Genomic DNA, 13,755 nt, shown 5'->3' with positions numbered 1-13,755 from the left:
ATCGTCAATTTTGTTAATAATTTGTCCACGTCTGTAGTTCTTATATATTTAATGTAGGCTACTCCAAGTTCATTTGGATTTATTTTTAGACTAAACTATAGTCCTGGGCGGCATTTTATTAAAAACCCTTTGAGTAAACCCAAGCTAAATGCAGTTATTTAGTAGATAGGCATATTTGACTTATGTAGAAAGTCACCTGATATAACCTAGATAACAGAACTTTAAATAATTTTATATTTTATTTTGTAGGTTGAAGATATAAATGAAAATGCAAGTAATTCCACCAACCCTGAAATTTCTGCAGAGTGTCCCAAAATAACTATTTCTGTTCAAAGTGAAGTTGATATATCAGCTCAAAGTAAAGCATCCTCATTGTCATCTGTAGGAGAAAACAGTCGTGATTCTCAGCTTGCGGGTGGAAATAGCGACAAATTAAAAATTTATGTGATATGTTTTTATCTACTGCAAAGATTGTGAAAATTCATGTGGATTTACTGGATCGTAGCAAGAAAGGAATGTGATACCCAAAGGAACTAAAACTGTGGCCCTAAGGAAGTTTTTAAGTCCTAATGTTTATAAATGTATGGAGTACTACAGTTGTCTACAACGTGCTTAAGACAAATGACAGAAAAATGGCAGTACTCTTCTGCCCCAAATGAATTTATATTTTCTGGTGTAAAGTTGAAAGTGAGTAATTTACGTGCGATAGAGAAATATTGTTTTAATTTCAGATGAAATGTCATTTTTTACTTCATATCGAAAGATGAAATAGTAAGGTTAGGTAATACAGGTACTGTACAATGAAATGTGTAGACTAATCTATGTTTGGCATGAACTGGTAGGTCTACAATGTAGATTCTACATATTTGTAGTTGCTTCATAAATGAATGGGAATTTTAAAAAATGAGACAAAAGACACTGCCCGTTTAAGTATGATATTCCTTGCATACCGTATATAATATGAAAATATGTAAATATAATTAGTATCATTATTACGCTATTATTGTTACTACTACTACCACCACTACTACTGTATTTTTCTATTGTGTATAATAACTATAATTTTGTACCTAATACTTTTTCATTTTTGCATTTCTTTGTATTACTGGTATGTATAACAGATCCTTTCAGTAGCCTATATTACTCATTCTCTTCATTACACTATTAGACCTATACATTCAACCAGAGCTAGTAGCTCTGACAATCCACGATCCGCCACAGCTCCGAGATCGACTCTGACTATTTCTCCGGGCCCCTTCTCCGAGAGGAAAAGCGTACTCCGACGTCACAACTCGACCAGTTGGTAATGACTGCATTACAGCGACCTTCTCTATTGCAGAGGCTATTCAGTGTCCAATTTCAATGTATATGCACAAAGTAGGCCTAATCTAACAGGTACAGATTTTTTTACATGTCGGAAATCTTCTGCACGGACGTCCCAGCCTTACTTCCCTCTCAGAGGAAACCATACTACAGGCTTCAAGCATCGGTCGGATCTGCATATTTTTAATTTCATGTCTTTTCACTTATTGAATTCCATATAACTTACTTTAGCATTTGAGCTTTAAGATGAGAAACAAGTCAAGATTTCACAAGATTGCAATTTTTTTTGGCAAGATGAAGTGAGCCGAGGATTCGCCGTAGATTACCTGGTATTTGCATTATGATTGGGTAATACCTCGGAAAAAACCCAATCAGGTAATGAGCCCAAACGGGAATCTAACCCAAGCCCTAGCGCAGCTCCAGATCACCAGGCTACCGAGTCTGCCGACTGAGCTACGTTGGTGGCTCTACAAAAAATATACACTAGTCCTACATAGCATACAAACCTACAAAATTATTCATCTTTTGAGCTATACATGTATATATTAATGGGTAAACTTCAATAAATACGGTAGGCTAGTTAATGTACTAGAAGCAGAATTAATTATTATACTGCAAAATGTGCTAATCTGCAAATATCAATTCAATCTTTACTGTCAACTTGAAATATTTCTCTCCATTCTTACAAAGACACTGAAAGTTATTTTTATCCAAAGAAATTATTATATTTACCCTATATGGGAAATTTCTGCAGACAACGAAAGACCGTCTCTAATATAAAAATCTTATTCGCAACACACATGGGCCAGTTGAGTAAATTAATCACAAAATAGATGTAATATTAGTATTCCTACTCATCTGTATTGTCTGCATGTGTTCCCATATCATCATCATCATCATCATCATCAATATCATCAACATCATCAACAACATCACAAAGTGATGGTGTGGTCAAGTCACTGTCATTTAATATTAAATGTAGGCGTCACTTAGAATGATGGCTGAACGGCTGTATCTTCGTAGTCAGTGCACTGTTTATTTGCATGTGTTTATTAGAACTGCAAATGGGCAAACACGCGATGGCACTGAAGACATAGTTACACAGAATAATTACATTTGATAATAATACTTACTTACTTTCTGGCTTTTATGGAACCCGGAAGTTCATTGCCGCCCTCACATAAGCCCGCCATTGGTCCCTATCCTTAGCAAGATTAATCCAGTCTCTACCATCATATCCTACCTCCCTCAAATCCATTTTAATATTATCCTCCCATCTACGTCTCGGCCTCCCCAAAGGTCTTTTTCCCTCCGGCCTCCCAACTAACACTCTATATGCATTTCTGGATTCGCCCATACGTGCTACATGTCCTGCCCATCTCAAACGTCTGGATTTTATGGTCTTATTTATGTCAGGTGAAGTATACAATGCGTGCAGCTCTGTGCTGTGTAACTTTCTCCATTCTCCTGTAACTTCATCCCTCTTAGCCCCAAATATTTTCCTAAGAACCTTATTCTCAAACACCCTTAATCTCTGTTCCTCTCTCAAAGTGAGAGTCCAAGTTTCACAACCATACAGAGCAACCGATAATATAACTGTTTTATAAATTCTAACTTTCAGATTTTTTGACAGAAGAGTAGATGACAAAAGCTTCTCAACCGAATAATAACAGGCATTTCCCAAATTTATTCTCCGTTTAATTACATCCCGAGTGTCATTTATGTTTGTTACTGTTGGTCCAAGATATTTGAATTTTTCCACCTCTTCGAAGGATACATCTCCAATTTTTATATTTCCATTTCGTACAATATTCCCGTCACGAGACATAATCATATACTTAGTCTTTTCGGGATTTACTTCCAACCCTATCGCTTTACTTGCTTCAACTAGAATTTCCGCGTTTCCCCTAATCGTTTATGGTTTTTCTCCTAACATATTCACATCATCCGCATAGACAAGAAGCTGATGTAACCCATTCAATTCCAAACCCTCTGTGTTATCCTCAACTTTCCTAATGGCATATTCTAGAGCGAAGTTAAAAAGTAAAGGTGATAGTGCATCTCCCTGCTTTAGCCCGCAGTGAATTGGAAAAGCACCAGATAGAAATTGGCCTATATGTACTCTGCTGTAAGTTTCACTAAGACACATTTTAATCAATCGAACTAGTTTCTTGGGAATACCAAATTCAATAAGAATATTATATAAAACTTCTCTCTTAACCCAGTCATACGCCTTTTTGAAATCTATGAATAACTGATGTACTGTACCCTTATACTCCCATTTCTTCTCCAATATCTGTCGAATACAAAAAATCTGATCAATAGTCGATCTATTACGCCTAAAACCACACTGATGATCCCCAATAATTTCATCTACATATGGAGTTAATCTTCTCAGTAGGATATTCGACAAAATTTTGTACGACGTCAACAAAAGTGATATTCCTCGAAAGTTACTACAGTTAGTCTTGTCCCCCTTCTTAAAAATAGGTACGATTATGGGCTCCTTCCATTGTTCTGGTACAATTTCCTTTTCCCAAATTGCAAGTACAAGTTTATAAATTTCGCTAGATAATGCCCTTCCACCCTCTTATATTAATTCCGCTGGAATTTGATCAATTCCTGGAGACTTGTACTTTTTCAGATTTTCTATCGCATTTTCGACTTCAGAAAGTGTGAGTTCCGGTATAAATGGCTCAGCAGTTTGTATTTGAATTTCGTCCCGATCATTTCTATTTGGCCTATGTATATTTAGTAGTTGCCCAAATATTTAGTAATAATAATAATAATAATAATAATAATAATAATAATAATAATAATAATAATAATAATAGTAATATTTTAAAGTAACTAATTACTTAAAGTAAAAGTAATTTGCCATTACAACTTACATAGACACACACACATACATACATACATACATACATACATACATACATACATACACACATACATACATGTGCATACATGCGCATACAAACATACATACATGTGCATACATGCATACATACATACATACATACATAGCCTACATACATACATACATACATACATACACACATACATACATGTGCATACATGCGCATACAAACATACATACATGTGCATACATGCATACATACATACATACATACATAGCCTACATACATACATACATACATACATACATACATACATACATACATACATACATACATACATACATACATACATTACAATATATATTCATTCAATTATTTATTAATTCATCATTTTCTGCAAACCCAACTGTCTCTAATCTTTCCTACACCCTGCCTTCCTCTTAGTCCCCGCACATGATGCATATTATCTTGATGTCGTCTATCACCTGATAGCTTCTTCTTCTCCGAACTCTTCTCCTGTTCACAATTCCTTCCAGTGTATCCTTCAGTAGGCAGTTTCTTCTCAGCCAGTGACCCAACCAATTCCTTTCATTTCTCTTCCTGACAAGTTTCAGCATTATTCTCTCTTCACTTACTCTTTCCAACATAGCTTCACTTCTTCTTCTGTCTGTCCATTTCGCACGCTCCATTCTTCTCTTTGGCACTGATACTCTTTCACTACTTTCACTTCACTCTCATCTCACTCACTGCACTGGCACTATGGCACACTTCACTGACGCTATACGAGTAGAACACATTTCACTGACACTATAAACTTTTCACTGATCAAAAAATTTCACTATCACTATATATTGTGATCATTGCAATCACTTTAATGATTACAGACCAACTAACCAGATAAAAAGGTTATCCAGACGATTTTACGGCTGTATTTCAATATCTCTCAGATGGTAGTTTCAGTCATAACTGAATGCGGAAATTTCATACGAATTTTAATACCAGAATATAAACACTGTTGACTACAAAAATGCAGAAAAGGATTTTTTGAAGTACTGCAACAGACAGATTGCGGCTCGATTTACGAGATACGTCGTTCTATATAATAATAGTATGGTAAGTTCTAAGACGCTGTTTTTCTGAATGTTACGTGTTACGGTAATCAAGTGATATGTCAAAACTTTTCTCATACAGTTCGTAGTTTCTTCCATCGGAAAGGAAGAATTATACATCCCGTGATAATAGAGTATTTCGAAATACTTTTTTCAATTACTATGTTTATTGTACTCGTTGAAAGACATTCATCTCTAAACAGATTTCCCACAGGAACGTACCCAGTCAATACTTAAAAAAACTTACCTTACAGTCGACGTCGACAGAGCTGGCTCGTGAAGGGGACGCTTACCTGCAAAAAACAAAACAAAACATCTCACATTAATCTTATATGGCAATATACTACCACTGTCACCACCACCACCATTATTATTATTATTATTATTATTATTATTATTATGTTTCTAATGCTTTGTTATCCGAGCTATAACGCATTTTTTGGTGTAATGACGCAATTATTATTATCAGCTACCCCATGTCGCCGAAATTACGCCAACTTGCACACACGTAGACAGCGTGCTCAACATCACGAATCGCTCATTGTTTATATTTTAATATTTGAGCCGTTCAGAGCAAAAGTGGTGTACAGTAAGTCAAAATTTGTTAATGAGGTTTAAAGAAAAAATTCTGTAAAATACAGCGCAAAGTAGCAATTGATATGTCCTTCTTGCTGTCCACTGACTACTAATAGTTTAAATAAATTATTGTTTATTAATTGCTACTTTACTCTGTATTTTACAGAATGTTTACTTTAACCCTCATTACCCATTTTTGACTTACACCGCTTCTGCTATGAACAACTCATTTAGTTGTATTGAATTGCAAATTGACTGAACATGACTTGGAAATCATGAGTTTGACAGTGACGATGGCGTGAAAGATAAAACATACGTACCTGGTGAAAACGACAATGGCATTTCCTCAGAAAATGATTCTGATGAGGTTTGTATTTCAAAATTATACATATTACGTATTAAAAATGGGTAGCTTTAATGGTCAAGTAGTTATTACTGTTTTATATCTCCAATTGATTATACTCTTATACCGTAGTTTCAAACACCATAAGACGCAAAAATATGAAGTAGTAACATCCCAGAGAAAACTGGCTGGTGGAAAATAGATAAAGCAACGTGGAAGAGGAGCATTAACAAGGAGCGAGTAGGGGTACAGTAAAAAGGAACCTGGTAAGTGGAAATGTAACAAAGACAGTGGAAAACGATAAGTGAAGCCAAAATTTTAAATATTTCCACTCTACGACGAATAAAGCCAGAGGATGTCCAGAGATACTACAACAGAAATACGCCATAGATAATACACGTTGCATTATCATTTTTTAATTAATGATAAAAGGGTTCATGTTTGTAATACCATATTTCTTAACACACTCTCTGCATTGGAGAATGGCGTGTAAGGAGCTGGGGAAAAATAGGATACGGGAAAAGTCCACTATCTGGTTCTCATAACTAGGCAGAGTGCAATTAATTATTACCGCTTTAAACTTCAGCTTTTTTTTGTTTCATATTTCATGTTTTTTTTTGTCTATATAGATGTTAGAATTTGTTTTTACTTATTACATTATTATATGATTTTCAATAAATATAATGTTAATAAAGAAGAGAATTGTGTTTAGAGTTATTAGCAGTAAAATAATGTTGCCACCAATTTTCCTTTCAAAACCTCGTAAGTCCATTTTTGGTTGGGAAGTTAAGAAACAACATAACGTAGCCTAATTCCATTTATGGCTCAAAGTGAAACAACAATAGAAAATCATATACCTCATCATCAAGAAGACTGATTTTATTGCAACATATCAGTGTTTCGTTAAGAATGCGTAAAAACCTCGTTATCTAGATAGTTTTTTGCTTCCCTGTAAAATTTTGTTTCTAGGAATTATGAAGTTCTGTTCATCATGCGACATGCAAGACATTCATGGCCGTGTGCACCATTCTCGATCATCTAGCCCGTTGATCAGCAATCACGGAAACATGGTTAATTCTTGACAATGATCAAATTACAGATGCGGTGCACCGACATTTTCCCTCGATCAACTCAGTACCGTCAGCTGGCGGTACGCTCGCTTGAGAAAAATCATCTGAGCGATAGGTTACCGCGTATAAAACAGCGAACGAACGCACTCTGTCAATTATCGCTTCGTTTTTGTTTGTCGGACTGCTTTCACACATCCTCGCAGTTTTCAAATAACAAGTTTCAATAATCATGGAAGAAAAAAAGAAAAGAGCACCGAACTTCTCACAGTTCGAAGTGGGAATTCCTTTAGAACTCGTCAGCAATTATGCATCCATATTACAGAATAAAAGTACTGACGGAAGTTCTCTAAGAGAAAAGCAGGCTACCTGGTTGGATTTAACCTCACAATTCACACGAGTTATACGTGTTTACATAATTCCACATAATTTGTAACGTAATTTACACAGTGGTTATTTCATATTATTGATAATAATTGGGAAAATTTCAGTATACGGATACCTCACTGACAATTATTTTGAAATAGGCTACTAAAAAGAGCAGATTTGTGTTTGTTGAATTCTCATCTTGCTTACGAAAAGACACATATCAGTGCCAATAATTTATTTGGGAAAATTTCAGTATACGGATACCTCACTGACAATTATTTTGAAATAGGCTACTAAAAAGAGCAGATTTGTATGTGTTTGTCAAATGCTCATCATCTTGCTTACGAAAAGACTCATTTCAGTGCCAATAATTTATTTGGGAAAATTTCAGTATACGGATACCTCACTGACAATTATTTTGAAATAGGCTACGAAAAAGAGCAGATTTGTATGTGTTTGTCAAATGCTCATCATCTTGCTTACGAAAAGACACATTTCGGTGCCAATAATTTATTTGGGAAAATTTCAGTATACGGATACCTCACTGACAATTATTTAAAAAAAAAAAAAGCAATTCGTCTGTGTATGTCGAATACGCATCATCATGCATACGAAAAGGAAGTTTTTAGTGCCAATTTATTTTGTGTGCACAAGGTTGGAATTCTGGAGTAAGAGGGAAAGGAAGGTATCCGTATAATTTCTCTTAATTCAAGCGTAAATAGCCTAATTGTCCAAAACGTCATGTAGGTTCTAATTGTTTCAAACGGCAAATCTATATATAGCTAATAAGTGATAATCTCGAATTCTACAAAATGATCATTTAGTTTTGCTATATTATTGCCGGCATAGAATAACTACTTTATTATTATGTTAACAATATTGGACAATTAGGCCTAAATAATATTTTGTCCTCAAGTAAAGTCCCGATCTTCCAAAGCAGAAACATATATAAAACATTAGTCTATTTTGAGAAAAAAAAAACATTTTTATTATTCATCTATAAACTTACTCTTTCTACAATAACACCAATTCTATTATTTCCGCAGTGATTTGCGTTTTCAAGATACATCATTTCATCTTCAATTCCATGAAGCACGTCAAATCGTGCCGCCATTTTGGTTTTCTCGATTGACCATGTTCAATTCAAGATAATCGGTCCCACACCCGTGATCAAATTTGATAATCATCAACTAGCTTGTTTAACTTTGATCGAGATTGATACTCCGCAAATTGGCTTTGAAGATGGTCAAGTGCCGACTTAACCATGGTCAAATTTTAATCGAGAATGGTGCACACGGGCATCAGAAGTCTAAAGTAACCTGGCCCGTCGCAGATTCGTAAATTCAAAGCATGCGAAAAGCTTAAGCTAACCTAACTTAACCTGTCTGAAATTGCTTCACTTCTCCGTCAGCCTCTACTTTCATAGCAACTTCCGACCCTCATTTTCAGTGTGAAATTGGCATCGGAACTTTTTTATAATAGGTATGACTCATGGTGGAAACACAGTAGAGGTGTGGGACAAGCTGTGCGTGTTTTCGTTCAGTCTGCGCATGACGTCACCTTCACTGCAGGCCGCACTCGAATGACACAGTCAACATAACAGATTGTTGGCGGTTAGATCTGCGTCCATAGATTTAAATGAATAAATAAAACTCATTGTTTGTGTATTCAGTAAATATTTACAGTATATATAATAGGGTCTACCTTGAAGTGATAACATTATAAAATAGTGAACAATAAATTAAATTCATGAGTCAAGAAATAATGTAATATGGTAGTGCAAAGTTAATAATTGCCTTCTGTAGTATACACGTACTTTTATAATAATTATAATACATTATGCTACAAATATGCACAAAATTAGGCCCATATAACACAGACATTATTTTACACATGAATTCAAGTACAATATAGACTACTTGAAATGATAACGTAATAAAATTATGATCTATTACATATTAAACCAAGTTTCAAGAAACAATGTGATATGGCAGTGTCTCATTAATAATTGCTTCTGTAATATACACACATGCTTTTATAATAATTACAATACACTGTGCAATAAATATATACATACTTAGATCTATACAGTTATTTATAACATATTGAATTCAAATACTTTTGAACCTTCATTAACGTATATGTATATGCGTTTCTTGAAATAATTTATCATTATATAGTAAACAAATATTTTTATATATTTAGGCTATTGGAGACATAATATATTATAGTCTACTAGATTATTTACCTTACTACTCCACTCAGGACATAATATAATTTCACTATTCTAAATCCTACTCTGTTAAGTAAATACATATTCTTATGCAATCTTTTTCATTTTCTTTATAATATTGCTCTTTGAAATTCCAGACATTTTTATTGTTTTATTAATTTATTTAATTCTAATAAATGTTCTTGTTGTAACCAATGTCGTAATTACTTCTAGTGGAAGAGGAGAACTGATTTGTGCTTCGTTTTTCATGGCAGAATTAACTAAATTTACAGTCTTTTTATTATAAATTTCTCATGAGAAACGGAATCTCCGTGCACATCTGAGAATATACTGTCAACAAGCATGGCAACCAATTGTAAATCCTTAGAAGGGAGAATTAAGTTTCCACGTGACATTGTAGTAATCCAGTCTTTTTGATTACCAGAAGTTGACAATTTTGTGGGAATTCCAAGATTCGGGTATTATATCCTGCAATATATTTTAATCCTTCCTGATATCAGCTGTCTTGCAGAGATTTCATATATTTTTTTTCTGGGAGGCCTATATTTTCTTCAGGATCTCCATCGTGGTAAATTTAACCGGTTTCAGAATGGCTTTAAGAAATTCTGCCGTTGCACACAGTTCTTTCTGCATATTATCATTGACTTCTGATTGGCTTGTACTAGGACCCACTATTAATGCCTCTTCTTCCGAAAGCAAATCGGAGGTGTTTTTGTTCTCACAAAATTGAGATAATGGATTTCGACTTAATATGCATCACTTCAGTCTATGTTTAAAATCTAAAGCAGAAGGATGATCGTTTGTTCTATCCATGCTTCTAATTTCCGAAAAAAAAAAAAAGTTTTCTACCAGGTCTTTGTTAAATTTTCTTGTGATGATGTATTCAATTTTGTACTTTCACTTCATTGCCTCATACAATCCTGTTAATTATTTATTATTTATTAGAATCCCCTCCTGCTAAGGTAATTTCCTGTTTGCTTCTCCTACTTTAAGTGTGGTCATGAAGTCATTCATTCTTGAGAGTATAATATTATGATCTTGAAGGTTTATTCCGTAACTATGCAGCCCACGGTGGGTACCGAATTTAGAAATGGTATTAAATAAATCAAACCAATCATTAGCTAATTCTATTGCCTTTGAAGTTTCTTTCCATTCATTTCATTTCAACAGCTCGTTTTCACCACACCATTTCAAAGCACTTGCTACCCTCTTGGAAAATAGTTGTGCTTCCAAACTAGCTTTTTGTCTTTGGGTACCACGGACACTTAAGTGTAAAGGAATTAATTTGTAAGCTGATTTTGTATGAGAGGACGAGGATGCACCTAAAGTTCATGAATGGGTTCTGATGAAATGTTCAATCCGTTCAAATTTAAACCATGGTCTAGAAAGTGATTCCTGTGTAATTTCAATAAATGTGGAGCGTCTGATTTTGATAGAGGGTCTTGGCGTTTGCAACAATTCTTCCATTTTTCACGAAGATGTTTATCTTTCGGGAATGAAAAATATTTAATATTACTGCCTCTGTTTTTTCTATAATGATTACTGCAACCGTACACTCAACAATGACTCATTATGTATTGTAATTAATGTCTAGTTAGGTAGCATATATTAAAGAAAATGTACTCAACGCAATGAGCTGCGATCGCCGTCTGCAGTGAATATGACGACACATGCCTCAGCCGCTATCGCAACAGCATGCGCAATCCCACACCTTTACTATGTTTCCGCCATGCTATGACTCGAGTAGAAGCCAAGAATGTATATACAATCGCACCTTAACGTGATACGCAATAATTCAGAAAAACCTAAACTAACAAAACTTAATCTAATCTAATCTAATTTAATCAAAGCTGTAACCTAACAAAACATAACTTTAAAAAAATCCAGTGTACACTGGCGTGAAACTTTCCTAATGTCACGCCAAGTTATGTTAGTATGACTGAAGAAGCAGCTGTAAAACAATAGGGGTGCTATTCATAGACATTTCGCTAGCCCGCGCTACGAGGGTACTAAACTAGCCCCGGCTATAGACTGGTTACTTGTACAGGATTCATATATCATATCGCTAACACTGGTTTGTGAATTCGAAAAACGTTAGTTCGCTCATCATTCACCAGAAGCCCGCGCTAAGAATGTCTATGAATATGGCCCTAAAGGTTTATTAACGGAGTACGATTGGAACTATCTCTACGCTAGTTTAGCTAAAATTAATTGACCTGGATACCTACTCGCCCTAAAATTATTATTGTTGTTGTTTAGTCAATTTTCCGAAGAGAGGTCTGAACCTCACAAGTGATACCAGCAAGACACCACTTATGAGGCAACTAGACCAGGAGATAATGGGGTAGGATGACTAGTTTCCTTTCCCCTTCATTACATACATCACGGATTAGCTGCAAGTACACTAATCAGACTTCAGATGCATACAAACAATTTTTTTTTCTCTGACAGAAATCGTCAAGTGAGATGTACTGCCTGTTAATAGACGTACATAGCCTATCAGCCAGAACCTCAATCAGAGGCAAAATTAGTATTGCTGGTATTAAAAGGAAAATGTAAAAAATTACATTATTGACCCTCCTATAGTTTATATACCTACCCCATTATCTCCCGGCTTAGTTTCCTCTTGAGTGATTCCTGATTGGTGTTCAGACCTGTCTTCGGACAGTTGCCTAAGTAACAACAACTACAACTACTATAGCTGATAATGGAAACCCAAGCTTATGGTGTGTTTATACCCTCGACAAATTACAGCAAGTTTTCTGTCGACAGACGCTGCGAATATTAATCAAAATTAGCCTAACCTACGTGCCTCAACATCACATTGAATGGATCATTAATAATAATTTGTTGCAATATTCTTAGACTGAAAAAGTTGCTTTGATTTTTTGTACTATGTTAATCTAACAATAAGTAAAACTTAGCATAGTGACAAAACATACTGAAAGCATATGGACACACTTAAATAAGAGTGTTAACTAGGATGTAATGGTGTTCCATTCTAAAGTTATAAATTGACATATAAACACACACATGCACCACAACCATTCATTTTGCGATGCTGCTAACGAATTAAAGTTGGGAATGGAGTCTATGCCTTTTGTATTACACGACAGAATGATGCATTGCGTCTATACTTTCTTCCATAATGTCTGAAAGGAGAAGTAAACATTGCCAACAGAGCAGAAGAGACGTATATTGTTACACAACCAATGGAATGAGATCTATGCCATTGGTTGAATAGCAGTTATACTTCTCTCCACCTCTGCCGGTAACTTTTACGTCTACTGTCAGACATTATGGAACGGAGTATACTCAAAGAATAAAGTTCTATGACGGCGCAGAGTGGAGAAGGTGAGTTACACAGTAGACTACATGTGGTCATTGAAGTACTGGACATACCTGTTGAATTCCCAGCAGAGCTTCATGGCTGCAACAGGTTTATGGAGGTTTAGAAAAATATTATGCATCACTGAAAGTATCCCTCTGCAAACGACAGTAAACACGCAACGCACTACTACACTGGTACACAGTTTTGGAACAACTACATTGCTGTCCGCGGAGTCCCTAGCCAACTCGAGCGCCCCCAGCAGCTGGCGAGTTAAGTGGAAGGTGCGAGAGACCAACAATCATAGTTACATCATACAAAAATTCAAATTAATTCAATCATTCTGAAATTAAGTATATAATCTTATTTTATTTTTGTTATGAAAATGTTATATATATTTATTAATTTAGATAAATTCATACGTATTCCTCTTAGTTTAATATCTCTGCATTGTTATGCAGTATAGATGGTTCGTTTTCTCTGTCTTGAGCACTCATAAGCATGACACGGGCAGAGTAAATATGACCCAGACTATACGAACCGGTC

General features: G+C 35.1%; 1 protein-coding gene across 8 annotated transcripts in view; it reads right to left on the bottom strand.

Annotated features, from left to right (window-relative positions):
* LOC138710161 (putative per-hexamer repeat protein 5) overlaps positions 1 to 13,755 on the bottom strand; it is a 281,887-nt gene that overhangs the window by 150,310 nt on the left and 117,822 nt on the right. For all 8 annotated transcript variants that reach the window (XM_069840801.1, XM_069840799.1, XM_069840796.1 and 5 more), the window contains one exon: positions 5,541 to 5,586. The gene's annotated coding sequence lies outside the window, so the exon portion shown is untranslated. The remainder of the gene's footprint in view (positions 1 to 5,540; positions 5,587 to 13,755) is intronic.

This window comes from Periplaneta americana, chromosome 12 (genome assembly GCF_040183065.1).
Source record: "Periplaneta americana isolate PAMFEO1 chromosome 12, P.americana_PAMFEO1_priV1, whole genome shotgun sequence".
NCBI lineage: Eukaryota > Metazoa > Arthropoda > Insecta > Blattodea > Blattidae > Periplaneta > Periplaneta americana.
This window is presented reverse-complemented; position numbering and strand designations above follow the sequence as displayed.